The 24,552-nt window shown below is 43.5% G+C and overlaps 1 protein-coding gene across 3 annotated transcripts in view; it reads right to left on the reverse strand.

Moving 5' to 3' along the window:
- Slc10a7 (solute carrier family 10, member 7) overlaps positions 1–24,552 on the reverse strand; it is a 224,073-nt gene that overhangs the window by 99,275 nt on the left and 100,246 nt on the right.

The following is a 24,552-nucleotide window of genomic DNA, read 5'->3' on the forward strand; positions in this document are numbered from 1 at the left end:
CCTGGGCACTTGCTCTGTGCTCCTGCTGTGGCTGCCTTCCATAGATGGTGTCACTGTTCCCTTCAATGGCAGCAGCAGCAGCAGCAGCAGCAGCAGCAGCAGCAGCAGCAGCAGCAGCAGCCGCCTGCTCTCCACTGCTCCAGCCCAGACGGAGCGTTTACCGTGGGTCAAATTCTCACTCTAGCATTTATACCTCGATTATGATCTCAGAAATGATCCATGGACTTCGGTATCCTCGGCTATAGAATGAAGATGATAATTATACCTGCCTCAGAAACCGTAGCAGAAGGTGTCAGATGGGTGCCCGGGCAGCCCCAGTGGCAACACAGCTTGGCTGAGGCTCTGGTCAAAACTATTACCATTATCACCCTGGCGCTGAAACCGCCCTTTTCTGAACCACTTGAAGACAAACGCCCTCCTTACTTATCTGTTTAATTCCTCCCTAGTGCAGGGTACAAGTGCACCTCACAGAGTGCAAGTCCAGAAAAATATTAATTGGGTAGACTGGGGGATGAGTACACTTCTTAAAAAGACCCAATGACCAATGGAAACCTTTAGTTTGTTTTGTTTCGGCTGAAAGAGTGCTGTCTGCTTATCTCCAGCTAAGTCAAAGGTGTGTTTAGTACATAGATGGAGCGGGGTTGGGAGGCTCCCAGAAAATTATTTTGATAGACTCAGTTAATGGAGTGCCCAAGTCAAAGGTAATAAAAGAGCTAGCTTGCTTTTCTCAGTCCCCAACAAGTACACACTTTAAGAAACAACCATCACAGATAGCTCAGAACACCACACAGACCACCACCACAGAAGCCTCTCCCTTTGCTCATATTCTGTGACCACAGCAAACGAGGCTGCCATGCAGAAACTCGGTGGCCAACCCTGAGTAGCAACCTAAGTCAGGAGAGGCCCATGAACTGACCGAACTATCAAAGGAACCTCGCTCCGGGCATTGCATGCTAAGGCCGTGTGTACGGCACATAATCTAAAAGTACTGTTAACAGTATTCGTCTTTCATAGCCCTAGAATAAGACAAGAAAGCAAAATGCAATCTTATTTAAATATCGAAAACAATCAGTAATATCACAGACTCTGAATTTTTCTCTTTCTCTTGATTTTTTTTCTTTTTTTTTTTTTTGGTTCTTTTTTTCGGAGCTGGGGACCGAACCCAGGGCCTTGCGCTTCCTAGGCAAGTGCTCTACCACTGAGCTAAATCCCCAACCCGAATTTTTTTTTTTTTTTGAAAATAAAAAGTCTCCTTATGTAGCCCAGGCTACCCTGTAATTTATTACATAACCCATGCTAGACTTGAAAGTATAGCAATCCCCCGTCTCACCTGCCCAGGGTACTAGGACTGAGCTACTATGCCTGCCTTTGAACTTGTACTTTATACTTTCATCTGGGCACTTACATTGTGACACATGGAAAAAGTCACCCATGTAACTTAAGAAAAACAAAGTATACATCAAAATATTATTTTAAGAATAAAGGATAATTTTATTTATTATCACTGAGACCTAAAGAATAGCTCCCATAAGTTTTGGCACGATCAATTAATTTGGACCTAGAAGTTTGGTGAATTAGAACTAACTCACAATGAATAAAACTTTAAAACCATTTCATTTAATGTCAAGGAGAGAGTGATAGTTACTACATTATCCCTGTTTGAAAGCCCTGCCCAGGTGTGTGTGTGTGTGTGTGTGTGTGTGTGTGTGTGTGTGTGTGTGTGTGTGTGTGTGCATGTATGTGTGTGCATGTGCATGTATGTTGATTTACCCAACTGGAACAGTGTACCAGGTCCTCCAGCTCTCGAGCTGAACAGGTTGACTTTGGACCGTTTTTTTTCCAGTAGCCTTGAGAGCTTGGACCAGGTATTTTGTCAGCTCTGCCCTTTGCAGCCAAAGCTGGATAACACATAAGGGTTCTGTGCTGCATGACTGCAGGCATACCTCAGGGGACTGAGGAAGCAGACTGTGTAAGCTTGTGGCTAGCCTTGGACAGAGAAAATAAAGATGCTTTTACCCCCTCCCTTTAAAAAAAAAAGTAGACGCTATAAATGTACACCTCCTGTTCCACAATCTTGGGGCCAGATGAGTTTGAAATCACACGTTTTTGAAGGGCTGTATGGTAGATGACTGTGCCAGCGGGGTCTGCAGAAACACTCCATCGTTCAGTGTAGCACAACAGATCCTGTTCACGTCACACTTAATGAAAGAAATACAGGATGAAAGCCATCTCAAGTCATCCCAGGTCAGACAGTGGCCTGACACAAACACGTCTGCTTTTGCCCTTGGTTTCCAGAAACTCACAGCTTCCAAATGTGGAAGGGGGAGGGGGAGTCCCTGCTGCATGTGGCTGCTCTAAGCCTTCACGTGTGCAGAGCTCACACCACTGTAAGGCTCACTGTGCTGCCACTGCTCTCTCTGTCAACAACACTGTGACGAGGAAGGCCTGGAAAACAGTGAACTGTCACAGTGACTGCAGACTGGAGGGACTCTAAATAAGACAGCTTTGAAAAGATCAGGTAGAAGAATCAATCACTTTATTCCCATAGAATTTTCTAAGTGTTGCCTTTCCTTTGTGATACAGACAAAAACACTGAGTTTCCACTGCTGAAAGTATTCTTGGACCGGACAACTCTTACACACTTTGAAAATTCAACACTGAATTTTATGTACTTCTGCTTTGGTTGAGTCCTTGGGAGAATGTTAGCTCTTGGGAGAATGCATTTATACAGCTGTTAGCTCTTAGCTACCACGTCAGGGGGATACCAAGTCGAACGCCGGAGTGTTTGTGTAATTCTTTTAACAGTTATGGTTCCTGTTTCCGGGAAAGAGTATTTTAAAATGGCACTGAAGCCCTAGAAGGAAACAAGGAACGTGCAGAAGCAAATGAACTTCATTGTTTTCCCTTAGCTCTCCCTCCGTGCTGCCAAGCCAGACTCTCTGTAATAAAGCATTCTGTCAGTGGATGAGACTGACACAACAGCCATTGCTGTATGCAGTCATTAAGCACTGAAAGGTGGCCACTGCAAAGAGAGAAGCAAATTCTCAATTTCATTTGATTTTTAAATTAATTTAAATTTAAACTTAATTAGCCACATGTGGCTACTTATAGATTGGATAGTACAGGCCCACAACGCCCCAATTGTTTGTTATAGTGCTTCTCAGGGACACAGGACACAGATCTATTTTAAGACTATTTGTAATGTTTTCCATGTAATAAAATTTGAGACTCTAGCCTTCCATGAAAAGGAACATTTAGAATACAAATTAGTCAGAGCCCCCGTGGCTGAAAGGCTCTCCCCATTGTGAGGTCACAGGATGGTCCACTAGAGAAGTCAGGTCTCACGCCCTTCACTTTGCTCACTGATTCCTGAGGCAGCTCAAATTATGTCTGGTAAATACCCACAAAGTGGCTTCAGGTGATCGATCATTAAAAAATTAATAACATTAAACCATTAAAAAAACAATAACAAAACTGTATAGCCATTAATAAATGAAGTGTCAACAGAAGAACTACTGTAAATGACAAAAATAATTGAAAACCCTATCCCAGTAACACACTCACACGCACGCACACATATATACATACTCACGCACATGGACACATACACATACACACTTACACGTATGCACACACACACATGCACACAATCATAAATCCTTTCGAATTCCACATCAGGCCAGTGCTCTTCATATTCAGGACTTTAGCCAGGTTTGGGAAAGATCTAGAAAGTTCTGATTTGGTATTTGTCACATCATGGCTCACAATTACCACTGGCAGACTCCTTTCTAATCAATTATTCGTTAAGATGTCTAGCATTTCTTTGGAGTCCCTTACCTCAACATCAGAAAGGTTTAAGAGATGACAAATGTGTGTGTACTTTTCAGAACAAAAGGAGGACTTTAAGCAGGTTTTAAAACTAAAGGAGAACAAGGGTTAGAGACGAGAAACCGGCCCTTTTAGTCAAAGTGGAGCTTCCGGCGAGCTGCAGGCAGCGCACAGCGTGAGAGGACGTGGTTCCAGACAGCGCCCAAGCATTGACAGCTGAGGAGGAGTTTGAAAGCTTAGAGGTACAAATGCTCTGTCAGTGGTGCTGTGACAGTGTCCCTTAATCAGGACACTGCTGCTAAAAATCTACAAAGCTCCCGGCGATCACTCAGGTGAAATTAACCCACCCCAGTCTTCAACGCTGAAATGCAAGTTACTCTTTTTACAAAGACTTCGTGACAGTGTGAATAAAACAAAGGGCAGTTCTGTCCAGCCTCAAATTCCACAAGAGCAGGGCTGTAAATGAACATGGGATGTGCCCGCTTCTTCCTCCGTCCTTTCTGAAGAAAGCCATGATGTTAAGTTGGTGGTGTATACTGTTTTTTGAAGTGTATATTCAATTTATGTTGTGGGTGAAAGTTCTACAGTTTGCCCAAATGTTCGAATATTAACACTAAATAGGAAGCAAGCTGTAGTCCATGAGAAAGAACTCCCAGCAGTGCCTGGTCACACGCAGAAGGCAACACCTCAGGACAACCAAAGAGCTGCAGGTATTGGCGCAAAGGTCTCGCTAAGCAACTCAGCTGTAGGTAAAAGGAGGTGTTATTTTAAAGGAAACTGCATAGATTATCTCCCTTTGCTTCTGAATGTCAGTAGCTCCCTGCAGGGGTCACCACTTACTAGCCAGCCTCCTAGAAGACTCACTAGGCATTTTTTGTAACACCAAAATGAGAACGGCAGCCGCTGTGAGCTGTGTCTTCACACATCCCTCCTATCAGGGACACAGAATGCCTGCGTTCAACCATGCCTACCACTCAGTGCTGCCTGTAAACCAAGCGAGTCAGCTCACATCTTTGCGCTTTGGTTTCCTGGGATAACAGGAAAACAGTTTTACCTTTCAATGTTACATAGCCCGGCAATGCATTCGAAGATGTTGCTTGGCACTATTATTACCATGGGTCTCTTTGGACAAGACATGTGAAATAACAGAAGTTTCACTTTTAAATGTCTGTAATCAAGGCAAACCCAGAGGGTAAAGAAAACGAGATTATCTTTGAGGTCTACTTTTACAGGTGTGTATGCGTGCCGAGTGTGTGCATGTTCGTATGTGTGTGGGTGGGTGCGTGTGTGTGCATGTGGAGGATGCAGGTTAACCCGGTGTCTTCCTTGACTGATCTCCACTGGATCTGCTTGAGGCAGGGCATCTTGGAATTGCCTGGATCTGCCTCTCAGGTAAGAGGGTTACGGTGGGCTTTTCCATCTGCTGAGTGCTTATGATGCAGATCTGGAGTCCACACAGTTGTGTGGCAGCCAAGTCTTTGTCCACTGAGCCATCTCCCCAGCCTTCACTGAATAGATCTTTGTAGGCGATTCTGACAGGTCAATTCTCCTGTCAGAATGCTTCTCCATGAACATCCACCATGAGGTTCATATACTGAGAGGGATCTGCAGCAAGCAGACAAGGGAGGCTTACTCCTAAGGCTTGAGAAAGAAGTGACAGCCTAAACTGAGAAAGGGGGTGGCATTATCTTTGATGTTCCGGGAGTGACTTCTTGCGCAGCATAGCTTAGGAGTCCTAATATGAACATACCTCACAGCAATCAATTACACTTAGTTTTCACAATCAAATCTTAATGAAGCAGCCAACAATATTATTGCTAACTGATGGGACTGCTGGCGTGGTCAGGCTATGCCACCGATGGGTCCCACAAGCTACACCAGGAGCATCAGGTCTGAAAAGGAAACTTATCTGCAACTCTGAAAAGCAGGTTAACTCACCCAATCTAACCGAGATAAAGGCCCTAAAAGTAATTTGCAAAACCATTTTCTTCATATGTTTAATAAATGTGTGTCAGAATAAACAAAAATCACAGAAGCCAGAAGTTTAAAAAAAAATCAATTAAAATAAAGTCACGGGGCATGGTGGAGAATTATTTCTGGCAGTTATTTGATATAATGTGGTTAGCATTTCTCCTCAGTCAAATTAACACAATTTGCCACTGTAGATTTACAGTCACAACCGGCATGGTCCCAAGAGGTTTGTTCTGAGAATCAGAGTAACAAAGTCCTTTAAGGCTTAGAACAGCTCGACCACTCTCTTCTGTATCCAGTAAAGAGGAAATCACACTTCAGGAAAAAGCAAAAACAGACCAGTACACTACTCTGTCATGTTTCGCATCTGGCTACTGTTCCCTCCTCACCTTGCAGAGATCTTGCTTAGGAACCAGACCATGTACAGATGCATTTGTGCTAAGCAACGTGCTGTCTTTCTTACTGCTCTAACTATTCCTTATGCCACATTGATGGCTAGTGTCAGCTTCTGTTTCTTCCCCTGAGCTGCTCTGCCAAGCACTGGAGGTCAGCTTAGAGCTGTTGGTGTTTTCCCCTTCAAGGCCAGCCAGGCACGAGGACCCAGGACTCTCCTGTACACAGAGGCAGTCTCAGAATCTCACTGCTTTCACTCACTCCTACCTTCCTTCACAGAACTCGGAGTACGTCTGTAAGAAACCTTGCTTTTATGACGTTTGTCAGACGTTTGTTTTGCATTACTCTTCCTATTCCTGCAGCTTCATGCTCTTTCCTGTTTCAAGCTGTGGTTTGCGTAGGAAGTGTCCCCCACAGGCTCCCGTGATTGACACTTGGTTCCCAGCTGGTGTTTTTGAGGTTGGGGACACAGAGTGGGTCTTTGGGGTTCCAGACCACACCTGTTTTTGGACCCACTTTCTACTTCTTGCTCTGACATGGTGTGAAGAAGCTGTGTGGCAAGCTCCTGCCCCCACAGTCTGGAATGCCCCAACAACCCCTGCCACTCCTTTCCCAAAATTACCCTCTAGTCTTCTTTCAGTACTGTGTGTGTGTGTGTGTGTGTGTGTGTGTGTGTATGTGTGTGTGTATGACAGTTACAAGAAAAATAAATCACAAATACTCATCTTTCTAAATGCTTACTTTAAAAGAAAGACAGGGTGAAGGTGGGGTCAGTAAGTCATATGATGGCCAGAGAAAGATGATCTAGCAATCAACCTCAGAGGTTATTTTGGCCATTTTCCTGATAACTTGAGAAGTAATCTCTGTGCTTTGTGAGAAGAGAAAGTCAAGATAACCACACTTGTGGATGGCATGCCTAACAGTGCCTTGATAAAAATCCCTCAGATTTAGATTTTGAAGGAAACTCAGACTCCCCTAACCAAATGATGTCCTAGGCACATTCTTTAGTTCCTCTAGAATCAAGGTTTCAAAGATAGATACAGCTCACGCCCTGAATGAATTTCTCAAGTTCCTCATTCATTATCTTAAATGCAGCAGGACTGTGATAGAACACAAATACAGAGTCATAGGACAGAATGAAAGTGACATTGGCTTCCTGGGCTGAGCAGGATTTTAGTAGAAGAGGATGGGGACCAAGGGTTCATGCTAAAGGGCACTTAAAAGAAAAAAAGAAACGGGACTGAGAGCTGTGTGTGGTATATGTCAGCTAAGCCCAACAAACCCAGCCACAGGTTCTCACTGCAGAGTAACAAGAAGGAATGCTACTGAGCTAATACAAACTGAGCCACACTGATGGTTTACAAAGGACAGATCCTGAGTCTCCAAAGAGAATTCCTGCTGCTCACCAATCTGGGTCGAATATCAGATATTTACATTACAATTCATAACAGAAACAAAAAAAATTACACTTAGGAAGTAGCAACAAAATAATCTTATGGTTAGGGGTCACTACAACATGAGGAACTGTATTAAAGGGTTGCAGCGTTAGGAACAGTGAGAACCACTGTGGTAGGGCACACATGGACTTACTGAACTCAGGGAAGAGAATGCCTTTTATGGGAAGACGGCAGAAGTCAGTACTTGGGAGAAAGGCAGGATCCAGGCTAAGACCCAAGATCAATATGCAGGAGTATGCAAACTTTCATTTTTGGCACATAAGATATAAGGATGATTTCATATGCCAAAAGAAAGGAAACTAGTAATCAATAATTTATCAGGGACATTCCCCACTTAACCACAGAGGTCAGCATAGTCTCTCTGCCTCTGTCTCGTTATCCCTTCTTTTCTCTCTTTGTTTATGAGCAGATGATATAAATACTCTGGTCTTTAACAAAAACATAATTCACGAACTAACTTTCCCCTGCGCTGAATCCAGGGACACTGTGGTGCACATAGACAAGCAGCCCGACTCTTCACTCAAGCAGAGCTTGGGTGACCAGGCGCCTAAGGACAGCCTAGGCTGGAGGCTTCAGGAGTCTCCAGAGAAGACATCGTCTTGCTTGGTTGGGCCATATCTACACTGAAGACAGCAGAGGCAAAGCAACAGTATTCTGGTCATTTCATTTTGCACAGGTTGTATGACATTTGATTTCCAGCTTACAAATTTCTTAGAGATGAGAACAAAATGAGGTTTAGTCAACTACAGAGAATGCAGAGTAAGACTGAGAAAATACCATCAAAAAGGCCTAAGTCAGCACACCAAGCAGCTGTGGCTGGCTGGCATCTGGATTTGTGACAGGAACGCAGAGTTCACTGTACCCAACTGTCTCCGTCCGTCTGGCCCTGTTAACCAAAAGCCCAACGGGGAGGCCGATGATAGAAGATCAGGTAATCTGCAAAGCAGATAATCTGCAACTCACAATGGAGCATTAGAACAGTCTAGCCGACCACCTGAGCCCCATAATATACCCTTCCCAGCCTACACCAGAGCTTCTGAGGCTATTGACCCAAGCCCAGAGGCAGAGCAGAGTCTCACAATTAAAAGGCTTTGACCCAACTTCTGACCTCAATGTCCGCTTCCTGTGGAGACCATCTGAACTGGCCCAGCAGATTTGCAGAGCTTGGGAATAGAGCCCAAATCATTCCATTTTCTGGTCACACTCACCAGACCATCCGGGCCCTATGTGTTCAGACATGTGCTGTCCAGCAGCCCCAGACAGCCCACGTGCACGGGTGTGTGGAGAGGGTATGCTTTCCCAGCACTTACTTACCCCTTACTCTAATCAAAAGGCAGTCTTTGGTGCAGACACTGTAGCACCTTCTAAGATTGCTTATTGAAGCAAGCTATCAGGAGCCTTAGAGAGATCACTGTCACAACCATATCCTTGGGAGATTAGACTGCCAATAGAAAAGCTGCCATCTTAATTAATTCTGTAACTGCCACAGATGATAGCATTAAATGTGTTCAAAACTAAGATAACTAGCTTTAAATGGATTTAGGAATATGTAAGTGTATGCATATACATAGACTTATTAATAGCAATTCATGAAAAATGAAGTCGTGAATTTGAAAGAATTGAAAGGGATAATGGGGTGGAGCGAGGAAGAAATTAAAAAATTTTAAAAAGGAAGAAATATTCTCTCATTTAATTCCCTATGAGGCTGAATAACTGAGAAACTCAGAGAAGTGAGGAGTTAGCTTCCTGAAGACAAAAGTTCCAAACTGGGGAAACATTTAACTGAAGGACCATGTTGTAATTGAGAGCCAGAGCCAGTTGTGGCGTCCTTTGCTCAACCTTACAGCCTCCATTTCTGTATCTATTACTCTTTCCAAAGGGCCCATCAACAGGGGTCTCCACTCCCTCCCTGGCTGCTTCTCAGCCTGTACCAACTGAGTTTCAGGTGAAATATGTGATTCCTAGCTGAGGATGTGAAGTTCCTGATAGCTTCACAGTGGCCGGGCTCTTGACAGATTAGACAGTTCAAAGTTCACCGAGTGATTCACACTACAAACAGCCGCCTGTCAAATAGCTGTCTAAACACTGGGGGCGGGACGAGACTGCGAGAGACCAAGCAAAGACAGCTAACTTCCTGTTTCTTAAAAGGCATTCTGAGCAAAGTCTGATATCTACTGGGAAAGAAGCCGCCTAAAAGGGACAAGCTTCAGACAGAAGTACAGTGGTAACGGTACAGCCGAGCAAATGAAAACCACCTGAACCCAGCATTTATTAGTTCACACTCCTCTGAGCCAGCCTACAACCCAATCAAAAGGAGGAAACCAGAATGGACCACTGCGGTGAACACCTAAGGGGAAACGCCTTTTCTCTTGAGTGTATGCGACTCTTCCACAGGCACGCACGCTGCCTGAGTTAACTGTGCACGCAGTAATCGAGTGACCCTGAGCCAGCAGATTTGTGACACGTGCTTACAAGAAGATGGTTACAGAAATTCTGGTTCAACTGAGAACTTTATCTCATAAAAGCTACTCACCATCAATATACAAAACATTATCTTTAGGTGATGTATTTTGCTTTTTTTTCCCCAAACTGCCAATGTTTACTTTCAGTTGAAAAATAACCCCCTTCACCACATGTACTTAGCTTCAGCACCACGGTTCTGAGTGCCTGCTACACACAGGGCACTAACTTTGCTGGTGCAGAAGGCCACACAGAGATCAGCCAAACCACAGTGCAAAGCGTAGGTAATGTGCTTTGGAGCAGATTCATCTGATTCTTAGATGCAATTGTATCAGTACACGCAAGTATATAAACTCATCACTGGGATTAGTATATAGTGTTTTCTTATACTTTCCCTTTTAAACTTTATTAACGTTAACGAAGAAACAAAATAGTTACTTAAAAAGGCATAAAAGTAGCATTGTTTATGTCAACTTCTGTAATCTCAGAGGATAGGGTAGACAGGTATAGACTTGAGCACTTACTAAATTTAAATAGTTCCAAATCTCTTTAGTAAAGAAACCCTGCCCGTCATTTCATCACAATTTTCAGTCTGCAGACTACTTATCTGTAATGAGAATTTTGCCACACAGACAGAACCTGGCTCTTCTGTAGGATCTAAACGTCACACATTCTGGTGGTTCAAAATTAGCTCCAGGACTTAGCAAGGGGGCCTGTGCAAACGAAAGCCCTTCATTAACTTCTGAGCAGATCTGCCTCTAGCTGTTAGTCGGGTAAAACTTCCGTTCCTGGAATGATGTCAACAGAGCAACAAGCATCTGCACGTGTGGGCGGAAACACTGCCCTGAGTTAATTATCAGGGCTACGTGGTCGTCTGTGTAATTGAACCACCAAGGCACCCCCAGAAACCTACTCTAAATCGGCCATGCACAGTGTCAGGAGGAGGCTCAAGGTCAATCGCTCATTTCCGCCCTCAATCCGTCTCCATTACTGTTAAGGGATGCTGCAATTAGTCACTCCCTCGCTCTCCCGGGATAGGCAGAGATTACAGATAACTCATCCCACATAGACTCCTCAGTTTGAACCCTTCTACCCGCCAAAGAGAGCTCCTCACTGGAGACAAGCAAGACTTGCTATCACACACTCTGCCATCCGTCAATGCCACTCTTCGGTCAGAAAAAGAGGAGCCATCCATCTTCAGGGAAGCAACGTGTCTTCTTTCCCCTTCCCCCAAAGGAGCAAATTCTGTTTCTACCACATACTTGCCCCAAGACAGCCTTGGCAATTGTTCTTAAAAACCATCCTTGGATGGCCCGTTCTGGAGGCTATCCCCTAAGACACACCTCCTGCTCCATGCTCTCTACTCCCTACTAATAAGACTGCTTAGCTTCAGTTCTAACCCCTGCAAAAGCAAGCACTTCAGTATCTCTTTAAGAAGCACTTGTGGGGGGTTGGGGATTTAGCTCAGTGGTAGAGTGCTTGCCTAGGAAGAGCAAGGCCCTGGGTTCGGTCCCCAGCTCCCCCAGCTCCGAAAAAAAAAGAACCAAAAAAAAAAAAAAGCACTTGTGGGTCAACGGTTTATAGACCACTGCCCTCAAATAATGATCTCTAAATTCAGAAGAAAAAACAAAATGCTTCCCATCTTTAGAGAAGGCATAGGGCTTTCTAAATTCATGGGATACTGAAGAGTTCTAATCCAGCTGAGGCTTCAGCAGAAGTGTGTGGGCTCTATTATCCGACACAGAGCACGTACACGTTGTGCAATTCCAGTCGCATATAAAAAGAGGCACGTAAGAACATAGAAATGACCTTCCCAGATATGTTTTTAGAAGTTGTTGAGTCTCCTGGGGAGGGGCTCGATTTACTCCAAGTCTGGGTGTGGCAATCACTTTCTAACTGTCCCACCCTTTTCTGTGCCGTTCCTGAATTTGCAGGACATTGGCATCCTGGGGCAATTACTGGTTCTCGACAGCTTCACTCAAGAGCTTACAGATTTCCAGGGAGTGGATAGGGAACCGTGGGGGGCACATTTCCCAGTCTGTATCCTCAGTGACTGTAGGGAGCTGGCATGCATTTAACGTCAGTGGATTTACAGAAGTCACAGAATGGATACCATCAAATAGTGATCATGTGTCTCAAAAACTGACTTCGAATGGTACTGCTCAAGGTCATGGTGAATGACCAGAAGAATTTTAGATATTAACATGGTATACTTAAAAAAAAAAAAAAAAAAAAAAAAAAAAAAAAAAAAAAAAAAAAAAAAGGTCCTTGCAGCTACTTTAAAGGAGCTAGGATAGATGCGGTGATGTCCTGAGAAGTCTTTAGTATGGAGATATTCTTAACATATAACAATGCCACCTTCTTTGAAAGTTCCAGAACTCAATAGATTAAACATATTCCAAATGCATTTAAAATCAAATCATTTTAAAATTTCAAATAAAAATTGATCATTATATGTTTTTTCTGATGCTTTCCTCGTCAGAAGGTATGTAGCTTTGAACACAATGAAATTCCAAAACTCAATCTGGACTCACAAAAGCTTCTCTATCATGGGCCCCAAATATCTCTATACCTCAAGACATAGTTCATCCTGGTTGGCTGGAGCATTTAATAGGGAGGAAACCTGCTTTCCTTGGCACCTTCTCATCCGTACACGTTGTCTTACAGTATCTTCTTCATGAGGTCCTTCAGGCCGCACCTGTCACAGTGTGCAAGCGCTGCTGTCCGCACAGTGACCACTTAAGTTTGCTTTCAGTCATCAACTCAGAAGACTTAGGAAAGCATATAGACATGAGCAAGTAATGCAAGGTGATTCTAGCAGACCAAGTGGTTTCTTAGCAACAGTAAACAGCTCATGTCACAAGGATCTTAGTCACATAGTCCTCTGCGAATTCTCCAAATTTATTTCATTCTCTCATTCACCATAGGATAGGTTCCATTCCTCTCCTGTTGTATATCTGGGCAATGTGAAGCTCAGAAGGGATCGACGACGGGCTGGTATGATCACTGAGACCTCACACTGGTACCACATGCTTTATAATAATAAGAGCAATGAGAGCAGCTAAGAGATTACGACACTCAGGGGACACTCACTGGATGCAGCCCATGGTCTAAGCAGCACACTTATTCACATATGACATTGATGGGTGTGTCAGCACATGCAGAAGGCTGAGTTAGGAACCCAGCTGGGCTGCCAAAAGAGATCCTATTCAAAGAGGAAGGAAGTCCTTCAGTCATTGGGGTGAGCTCCGAGGTTTTTAAAGCTTAGCCCCACTTCCCACCTCCCCAGCCCACTTCCTATGTGTGGATGAACATGTGACCAGTCAGCTTCCTGTTCCTGATACCACATTTCCCTGACTGTTGCTATGCCTTCCCTGTCACTTAGACTTTATCCTTCTAAACACCTTTGGTAATAAACCAAAACAAAACCTTTCTTCCCTGTGCTGCTATTCTTGGGGTAAGAAGTAACTACTACATCTTCTCCTGGACCGTTTTATATCAACTCAACACAGGACACAGTCATTTGGGAAGAGGGAATCTCAACTGAGAAATTGTCCACACCAGATTAGCCTGTGGGCAAGCCAGGACTGCCTGTGGACTAGCCTGTGCTGCCTTTTCTTGACTGATGTTGGCTGTGGGAGGACCAAATTCCGACCCCCTGGGCTGCTGGTCCTGGGGTAAAGGAGCAGGTTGGGATTACCACAAGAAGTAAGCCAGTAAGCAGCATTCTCCATAGCTTCTGCTTCAGTTCTTGCCAACAGGGAACGGAATGAACTTTGATATGACACACAGCCCTAAGCATACACACAGACTTCCATACAGAGTCTAATACTGTGAGGTAAATGGAGATAGAAGGACACAAAGTATTCACAGAAGTTGAGCCACTACCTCTGGGCTGTTTCCATTTTTGTGTTTATATACTGTCTTTTTGTGTATTTATTTTGTGCATGGTAGGGTACAGATGTTAGACTTCAGATCCCATTACAGATGGTTGTGAGCCACCATGTGGTTGCTGGGAACTGAACTCGGGACCTCTGGAAGAGCAGTCTGTGCTCTTAATCTCTGAGCCATCTCTCCAACCCCTACATTGTCTTTTTGTTCCTCTAACTTAAGAATATAATTAAAAAACATTTGCATAAAGAAACTTTAAGGTATCAGTCTTTCTTCAACAATATTTAAGACTTAAACACATCACTCAAAGGACTTATTGAGAAACCAGGGCACACTTTCAATCCCAACACTTGGGAGGCAGAGGCAGGCAGATCTCTGTGAGGCCGATCTGGTCTACACAGTAAGTTGCAGGACAGTCAGGGGTACATAGAAAGATCTTGTCTCCAAAAACAGACAGACAAACAAACAACAACTTCTTCCAAGAGTTTAGCAATCACTATGACAAACAAACCAACTCCTCATTCCTTTCTTTACGCAGCAGCAGCATCGGCCCTTCTTAGTGACATTCTCTTTTTTTCATAAACGTCAGCATATGGGTCTTCTGCCGGTATATCCATCTGTATACCATATGCTTCCCTGGTGCTCACAGAAGCCAGAGAGTGTACTGGAAGCCCTGGACTGAAGTAACATATGGTTGTGAGCCATGTGGGTGCTGGGAACTGAATCCACATCCCCTGGAAAAGCAGCAGAGCCCTCAGCCCTCCAGCCCTCAGGGACAGTTTCCTTTACAAGTAAGAACTGCAGTATTTACCTCAGGCTTTCTTTCCTCCTTATTTCCTTAAACTGTTAACTCACCAAACCCACTGGTTCTTTCCCGGCCTCTGCCACATAGGCCTTGGTCAGGTAACAGCAGTGGAGGGAGGGGCCGGCACCAGGTTTATCTTTCCCCCGAATCCCCTTAGCAACCACAAGATGGAAAAAGCTCTCTGAACCCGATACCATCAATCGGACCATGGCTTAAATTTAAACCAGCGACATCGGGGGATAGGGATAAAGGTCAGGGGCAGAATGTCTGTCTGCCTACTGTGCGCAGGCCTGTGGTTCTCTTTCCAACAACAGCTCCCCAACCCTCTCCCCAGATGGCTGTCTAATACCAAGAGTTTGAATATATTTCTACTTAACGGGCACCCTTAAATTTCTTGTGGCCCTTCATGTCATGTGCTCCATCCATTTTTAAATACTGTACTGTTCTTGACCGACTACTTGTTTCTTTAAGCATCTGATTATTTTGTCCTTCCAAGTGAGTATGAGTTCCAAGAACAGACTAAGTAGGCCTGTACTGCTTTGCTCTGACTCACCAATCCCCAGTGACACTGCCATTTTCTCTCAGTCTGCTGGCTTTCCTTGGAATGCACAGCGCTCTCCCATGCCCTCATGCCGCCTAAGGGAGCAGCCTTCGACCTCTACACGCTTCCTTCCCGGGCTTCCTGTTTGAGCTCTCCTTCCCTCCAGTACTTCCTCTTACCCTGGGGGTTGAGGCTAAAGCCTCGAGCACTCTAGGCCTAGTACTGTCAGGAGCTGCAGCCCAGCTCCTGGTCCCTTTTCTATCTCACATCTACAGATACACCTCAAATCCTCTAGTAGTTCCTAAACTGGCAGACATAAACTTACCATTCAAAAAACGTTGCAGTTATACCAACCTACTTAGCTTTAGTAGTAATGAAAACTTTTTATGATTTCCATACTGATTGTGGTTCTGAAACCAGGCCCTTCCTGTAGGCTATGCCCTCCTGCCGGGTATTTCTAAAGGAGGCTTCCACATGGAACCCAGATAGAACCTGTCCTGGAAGCCACTCTCCATTCTTAGGAGCCATTCCCAAGGAGGTAAGCACTGAAGTCCACGGGAAGATAGAACCGTGACCCTCAAAGCACAGTCTCCAGCTAATGAACAGCCGGTGTGATCTCCTGTAGACTAATCTCCTGTAAGACTTTGGGACTTTCTTATGTCTCTTATAATAGTTATTCTAATAATAATAGTAACAAAGGTGAAAAATATAAAAGCAAGAAAGGTTTTAGTTTAATGCAACTTGAAAAGGAAGACCCAGCAAAGATTAGTCTGTTCCTATTAAGGTGTATAAAAATGAAGCAAGAAAGGACCATATTGGCACATCATCCTGCTAGAAGTCAGGGCGCCTGACTCTAACAACAGCACTTGGGAGGCCGAGGTAAGAGAATACTCAATTCACAACCAGACTGGGTTAATATTAGAGTTAACTGGGTTAACTGGTTAACTCCCAGGGAGTCTCAGACCAGCCTGGGCTGCAGGGCAAAGCAAAACAAAACAAACAAAACAAAACAACACAGCTCATCCTGCTAGCAAGGTATCAGGATGTCAGATAATAGAAAAGCTTTGTGATTAGAAAAGGAGAAGTAAATACTATACTATCTGGATCTACAAAGAAAACGTCTGCCTTGCTCCAGAAAAGACTATGTAAATGCATATTCTTGGTACAACAGCAAGCAATTACTATTGTTTGGTTTTTAAATTTATTTTTAATTGGTACATTACAAGGTGTACATATGTCAGGTGGTGGTGACACATGTCTTTAGTCCCAGCAATCTGTGAGTTAGGACAGCCTGATCTACAGATCGAGTTTGAGGATAGTTGGGTCTACACAGACAAACTCTGTCTCAGATACGCGCGCGCGCGCACACACACACACACACACACACACACACACACACACACACACACCCCAAACCAAAAGAAAAAAAAAGTTGTATAAAATTGTGGAGTACCATTGAACTATTTATATGCATGAAAACAACTTAAATTAGAATAAATCTATCTATCTCCTAAAATGTTTACCAGTTCTTTCTGGTGAAACACTGGGAATACTTCCTTCTACCTCACTGGAGTGCACAGGACATCCTGTCTGATGGCTGCAGTGCTCAGGCGTTGGCACAGCTCGCCTCATCACGGCTCTCTCAGTCTTCATTACACTTCTTATATGCATATTATATACAATATGCCATTAACTTCTCAGTCCTGTGTCCCCAAATGTGCACACTGCAAATGTGTGAAGAGGAAAACAATGTCAGGTGTCCATTTTCCATGGTTCAAATCAATGTTTCTAAAAACAGCGTTCCAGACTACGGGTTATTCTTGTTAGCCAAAGGAGGAACAGTCCATGTGACCATCACCAAGGAAGAAAAAGCGTAAAGACACTGCTAAAAGCAAACTGAATTCCTGAACTCTCTGACCTCACTGAAGCTGAGAAATAAAGTGTATCTCAGCTTCTCTGTACAGTCCACTGCGACATTTGGAGCAAGGTGCAGAGATGGACTTCAAAGTGGCCAGTCAACTGCTAGGGTCTGCGCTACACAAAAGGCAGATGAAGTCTTGTCTTCTGCAAGTCAATATGTGCTCTCTAAGGTCCCCAGACATCGCCACTTCTAATCAGTAACTGCCACTGAAGGTTCTCATTAGGAGAAGTAAGTGTAATTAGAGCACCTTGCCCTCACAGGGTGCGTCAAGTTAAGAGGACTGGAAGGCTCATAAATTAGTGCCAATTCTCTCTCACTCTATCTACTTCCAATCTGCTGTGAGGGACAAAAATGGTGTTTGTACACGTAAAGGCAAAAGCCCACTGGCCCCTGCAAAATTAGCCTAAACACTAACTCTGGCTACTTGAGGGCCTCCCCATTCCATTATGTGTCTCAGAAATAAGAGAGATAAAGTTTGCCATCAATAACACTGAGCCTATCTGCTGAATCCCACAGATTCGAAGGCATGAATAATTTAACCTCTTGTGGGAATTTTGTCATGGTGGAAATACAATGACTGCAAACGGGGAGCTCAGGGGATGCTTGCTGTGATCTATTCTTGTATATGTACGCAACTGCTGTGCTCATCCACAGAACAATACGGGCCTGCTGTCACTCCACAGTGTCTGAGACAGAACATGAGAGTGTTAGGTAGATGGAGAAGAGGGAGCAGCATGCAGTCATTGTACCTCAGAAATGAAAGGGACTGATAACTGTGCCTTATTCCTTCGGCTCTTAGATAGACTTCTAAATAGACAGGGAGATGGCCGGAGAAAGAACATAGAAGAACATGCTGGCCATTTCCCTATAGGGAAAGAGGTGTGTGTGTGTGTGTGTGTGTGTGTGTGTGTGTGTGTGTGTGTGTGTGTGTGTGTGTGTCTACATGAGCAGATAAAATGGTCGTGCGCATGTGCAGCCTTCTTGGTGCAGTATGTCCTGTGAGGACACAATTCTCTAATTACGCTTACTTACCTAAGGAGAGAGCTTTTAATGCAGTTCCTGACTAGCGCTGAGGATGTTTGAAGACCTTAGAAAAAAATGTACTGACTGGCAGAAGACAGGACTTACTTACCTGCCTTTTTTATGGCTCTGCCCCCAGCAGTTGAGTCGCCACTCTAAATCCAGGTATACACACACATACACACACTCACATAACTATGACCCCCAGATTTACTGAAAAACTGGATGTCACCAGGGTCAATTATGCCATTCACTGTTTATTGTTGAAAAACTATTGCATGCATAGGTGACATAGCTAGTGGCAAAAATTAATGGCTACTAGCAAAAACAGCCACTAACGCTTCCTAGGAGCACGCCCTCAGAGATGAGCTGAAGCTGCGGCTGAGTTGGTTTTTGTCTTCTGGTTCTTCAATTTTTTTTTTTATTTTTTTATTTTTTTTGGCAATTGAGACCCAGGGTCTCATACATAGTCAGTGCCTATGACTGAGCTACATCCTCAGCCCAGCCCCCTGATCTCGATGGAAAGTTTTAGGATAGTTTTCATACTAAGCCTGAACACTGGGTCTAAGTCTGAAATCAGATGCTTTGGTCCCTGATGAAATCTTTACACTAAACCCTTAAATCCTCTTTAGCAAGCCTACGGGGTCTCCAAGACACAGCCACTTCTGCAGCCTTACCCTGGCCATTCTCAACAGGCAGAGGTTTTCTAATATTTCTTTAGAACAACCCAGGAATCTTGCCCCAGGCCTTCTGAACAAGCTATTCTCTCTTCTAAATAAAGTCATTGCTTAACTATCCTCGCAAAGGTCAACCACTTAGTAGCCCATGCCGAATCTTTCTTCTTACCCACCAAAACTTAGCTAAACCACCAAGTTAATTAAATAAAATGCTAGTATAGTTACTAATACTAAATGTTCCTATATATTGGGTTCCACACCCTGCTTTTTTTTATTGGATATTTTTTATTTACACTTCAAATGTTTTCCCTTTCCCGGTTTCCCGTCCATAAGCCCCCTATCGATCCCCTGCTTTTTACTTACTTCTTTTTTCCTTTTCTTGGTTTTCAAGAGAGGGTTTCTTTGTGTATCCTCGGCCATTCTAAAACTCGATCTGTAGACCAGGCTGATCTCGAACTCATAGAGATCTGCCTGCCTGTGCCTCCCAAATGCTGGGATTGAAAGTATGTGCCACCACCACTTGGCTTTTACATACATTTTTAAAATTTAGCTTTCACAAAAAACCATAGTATTTCCTTTTAGAGATATGAAAATAAGTTCCTTTAAAAAAAAAAATCAAGGAATATGTGTGTGATGGTTTGAATATGTTTGGCCAGGGAGTGACACTACTAGGAGGTGTAATCTTGTTGGATTAGTGAGGACTGTTGGAATAGGTGGGTCACAGTGGGCGTGGGCTTTAAGTGTGTCCTGGCTGTCTGGAAGCCAGTCTTCTCCTGGCTGCTTTCGGAACAAGCTCCTCCAGCCCCACATCTGCCTGCACACTGCCATGCTCCCATGATAATGGACTGAGCCTCTGAGCCTGTAAGCCAACCCCAAGTAAATGTTGTCCTTATAAGAGTTGCCTTGGTCATGGTGTCTGTTCACAGCAAGAAAACCCTAACTAAGACAATGTGTTTGGTCACAGTTTACAGATGTTGGGGGACCCAGTGGTATGTCCTACATAGAAATTCTCATTTGCATCACACAATATTTGGTTAAATCTATCATATAACTGTCTCCCCAGTGCTCAGGGGTAGACTGCTGGTACTAAGGACACAGGATGAAGAACTGTTTCCTGAGGAATGAATGGGTTATGTGAAACTCAGTGACTATACAGAGAAAGGCTAACACAAGATTATGATACACTGTATTAATATAATGCTAATGCTAAATTTGGGAAGCTAAAATGTTATAAACCCAAGCATGTCTATAATCAGTGTAAGAGATTTTAAAGATGGAGGGTGGGTCTTCTAGGAAGGCAATGCTGTGATGCTGTGTGAGTGCCTACAACAAGAGCCGTTATCCAGAGCAGCTTTTGAAAGGTTAGCCATCAGTGGCTTTCAGAGCGGGCTGGATGGTGCCTAATCCCAACTTCAAGTATAAAGAAATCTAAAAATCTCATCAAAATGTTGTACATAGTCAAGATAAGATTGTTCCAAAAAACATACAGAAGACCTCAATAAATGCAGGAGTGCTTGCATCCGGACTGGGACCATTGCTCTGCATCACTGGGTAAATCTAATCAGAGCTGACAGCAAAGGTTCTGGCTGGGTACTGAAGGTCAGCTCCACTGACCTTGGGACTGGTGAAAGTCACCAGCTCTACTCCACGGTTACAGCACCAATGTAAACCCCATTTCATTATTTTTAGTCTTCATTTGTGCAACTGACTTCATTAATATTTATTCCCAGAACAACAAAAAATAGGTTTTGTTTCACCTTCTTCCTTTCTACAACATCATGAAAAATATTTGGGACAAGTAAAACTGATAATCCACCAACTTCCTAGGTCAGCATTTTCATGGCAACCCTGACTCAGTCCACAGTCCATGTCCGCACTCTGGGCTTGCAGGACCGACACAGCCCATTCCATGGAACAGTTAGCTCCTGCCTCTCTCGAGGGTATTCTTTGTGTGGAAAGTAGACATCGGGTGAGCTCATGACTACATGCCTAGTTTCAACAAAAAATATTGAATATAAAGAGAGAATTTCCCCAGCTCCGAAAAAAAAAATAGAAAAAAAAAAAAAAAAAGAGAGAGAATTTAATAGGCAGACTGCTTCAGAAAGCTCTTCCTCCCCCAAAGACAAAAGCCTTTCTCTTTGCTGGTGTATTAGTTAAGAAATCCAACCAAGTCTAGACACGAACACAGAGAAACACGCACCATGTGATCCAACCAAAATAGAGAAGAACTTGGGGACATTTCAAAGACGCATTCCTTCTGATTCCCTTTTCTTATCCTTGTGGTCATATTTCTCCATACATCTACTCATAACGATAACGTAGAGAGTATGTATTTTAAAACATGTCTTGGACATTATGAATTTTGGGTATTGGGGATGTTTAACGAGAATTTTGTTCTTGTCAACATCTCTACCTCTTCCTTAAAGCCACTGCTGCTGATGTGTCTTCCTCTCCCCACTTCTGAACGTCTACTACGTGTGACACTGCATCTGTTTCCTCCCTGTCCCACACTGCCTTCTTCAAACACACATCCTCTGATGTCTTGCACCTCATACATTTGTATCACATGTTCCACTTTTTAAAACATGTACTTATTTCGCGTGTATGGATGCTTGCCTGGATGCACACCTGTGTATCATACACTTGCCGTGCCCACAGGGGTCAGAGGAGAGCACTGAATCTTCCAGAACTGGACATGTAGATGGCTGTAAGCTGCTACGTGGGTGCTGGGAACAAACTGTGGTCCTCGGCCACAGCAGCCAGCCTTCCACTATCCCCATGTGTCTCACCTTTTAAAGCAGAGATTCACTGAGACAGAGAACTTTTCATCTCACTCCACGTCGTGGCTCTCTAAACCATGTCTCCAACTGCCCATAAGAAGTGTACAGTGCATTTCCTAAGAGACAGCCGTGGCTGCCCGAGTGGACACCAGTGATGATACACCTTCATCTCAAACACAGTAACATTAGACACACCCTCGTGTTCTCAAACACAGTAACATTAGACATACCCTCGTGTTCTCACAGTAACATTAGACATACCCTCATGTTCTCAAACACAGTAACATTAGACATACCCTCGTGTTCTCACAGTAACATTAGACACACCCTCGTGTTCTCAAACACAGTAACATTAGACATACCTTCACGTTCTCAAACACAGTAACATTAGACACACCCTCGTGTTCTCACAGTAACATTAGACATACCCTCGTGCTCAGAATGAACTGAGTCAGATGAAAGAACTCTGAACGAGTGAACGTGCACTGTGGCTGGAACCTCTCCCTAGAATGCTATTACTTTGGCCAATCAATGTCTCTATGCATTTTCTACCTTGACTTTCCACTTCGACTTATAAATACTTACATATGCCAACTGTGTTTTTACTGTTTTCATTATTCCTTATCGTCTGCTTGATTTGAATCTTTTAGAACTAACTCCGCACTCACAGAAGGCAATAGGGAGTCTTCACATATGAAAGCCGAGACGAGCTTTGAGCCTGAGAAACTGAACATTCTTTTTGCTGTGTGGGAATCATGGCTCTTTCTTATTACAGAATATTCCGTTGGCTCGATATCCCATCCTTCCAACATGACTCATCCCTCCTCTCCGGCTCAGACTCACCTTTGAAGAGGTTCCTTTTCACATGGACCTGGAGAACACTACTAACGAAAGTAGATTCTGGTACCGTGTGACGTATTCCCCAACTGCATCACTCTGACTCAACTCTGTACCACAGACAGACTCCATCATCTTAAAGTTTAAGTAAAGGGATAACTAATTAAACCAACGTCACTCAAAAGGCTCAGAAAACAGGAGGATGCTGGGCGTAAGTCAACCTCAGCGGAAGGCAGACATTACAGCACAGCCTCTCCTCTGATGGACACTGCACCAAAAGCCCTGCGTAAATGAATTATTTTTGTGTGTTACAGTATGAAAGCCAAAGGCTCATGAAAGTAGAAAGGGTTGATAGTTTTAGATTCCATTATTCTAAATAAAGGAAGGATTGTTGCTGACACTGCCTTAAATACACTGCATGGTGACATGTGTTTGAAGGAATTACAGCTGTGTGGCACAAGTCAAAATCAAATTTATTCCAATCAACTACAGAATATTTTTAAAACAGAAAAAGCACATTAGGATACAAATATATAAAAATGCCTTTATCAACTTTACTGTTTATGTACGAATTTTTAAACCGTTGCTTATTTGCAAGTAAAAAATATGTGCATTGCTAAAATTGTTGGGTTGTGTATATGCTCACAAAAAAAGTGATTTCACACATAAAAAATTCCAGACCACTTCCTCAAAAAAAAAAAAAAAAACCCAGTAGGAAAGGAGAAGGCCCTCACTAAATCACTACTAAATGTTTAAAGCCATAAAAGGAAAGTAACTGAGATTTAGACACAAATAACCAAAGAAAGAGAAGAAAATAAACAGGAGAATTAAGTCAGACATAGTGCCAGCTGAATTCAGACTTAGAGAGTTTACAGGGCATTAATCTGATATATGCTAAATTAGGTTTTCAAATTCTATAATATTTGATTTCTTTTCTAAAACCTGTTTACCCTTAATCCCAGACGTTTTTCTTTAAATGATAAACTACAATTCTAAGTGGGATTTCTATTCAACCAGGAGTGCTGTTGTTGTTGTTTTAAGTATTTATGAACCATATTTATGATTTTATCCTCCCTAAACATTACTTTTGACTTTAATAAAGTCAAGACTGATGTAAGAACTAAAAGATGGTTTACTGTGGATTAAATAATACTCATTTTGAGGCAAGGCCTCTATTTGTCAACTAAAATAATGTCAGAAAAGTTTTCAGACATCTGGGAATTCCTTCCAACTTCACAACCACAAGCAGTAGCAAAGCACCAAGAATTTCAGAAGATAAACTAGCATGAGATACAGCCCTGATGGGCACACAGCTGACCACAGCCAGTGTTAGACACAGCCCCAAAAGACACACAGCTGACCTCAGCCTGCCTAGAACACAGACCGTAGTACATAGAGCTGACGACAGGTGACTTCCCTGTCTTCACCGTAAGAGCACGTCCTTCAGCTTGAATACAGGTGTAGTCCGTCTGTGTCAGGGTGAGTTGGGAAGCTTCCCCTCATACCCTGACTCATGGGACTTCTGATCCACTTCCCAAGGATCCCAAGTTCAAGGCGCATATGGGGTCAACCACAGAGCTCGGCCACCGTGCTCACACTGAAGCAGTGTTGATACGTCAGTTTTATGAGTTACTGGAGAACAAATAAAAAACTATGGGCCAGTACTCTGGAGGCAGAGGCTTCAAGTCCAGTCTACAGAAGGAGTTCCATGACAGGCAGGGCCACCTAGAGAAACCCTGCCTCGAAAAACCAAAACCCAAAACCAAACAAACAAAAGACTGCTTCAGGATGCCAAGGCAATCAGATTACAGTGAGTAACCCTGGTGTGGTTTAACACAGGAGCACAAGAAACACTCCCCAGGGTAGGGAACAGAAGCTGAAGACAAAAACAGACAAAACAGTAACAAGGAAAGTGACCAATGCAGCAGCAGTGCTTACTGCAATGTGACCTGATCACAACACGAACCTCTT

Source organism: Rattus norvegicus, chromosome 19 (genome assembly GCF_021556685.1).
Source record: "Rattus norvegicus strain SHRSP/BbbUtx chromosome 19, alternate assembly SHRSP_T2T, whole genome shotgun sequence".
Taxonomy (NCBI): domain Eukaryota; kingdom Metazoa; phylum Chordata; class Mammalia; order Rodentia; family Muridae; genus Rattus; species Rattus norvegicus.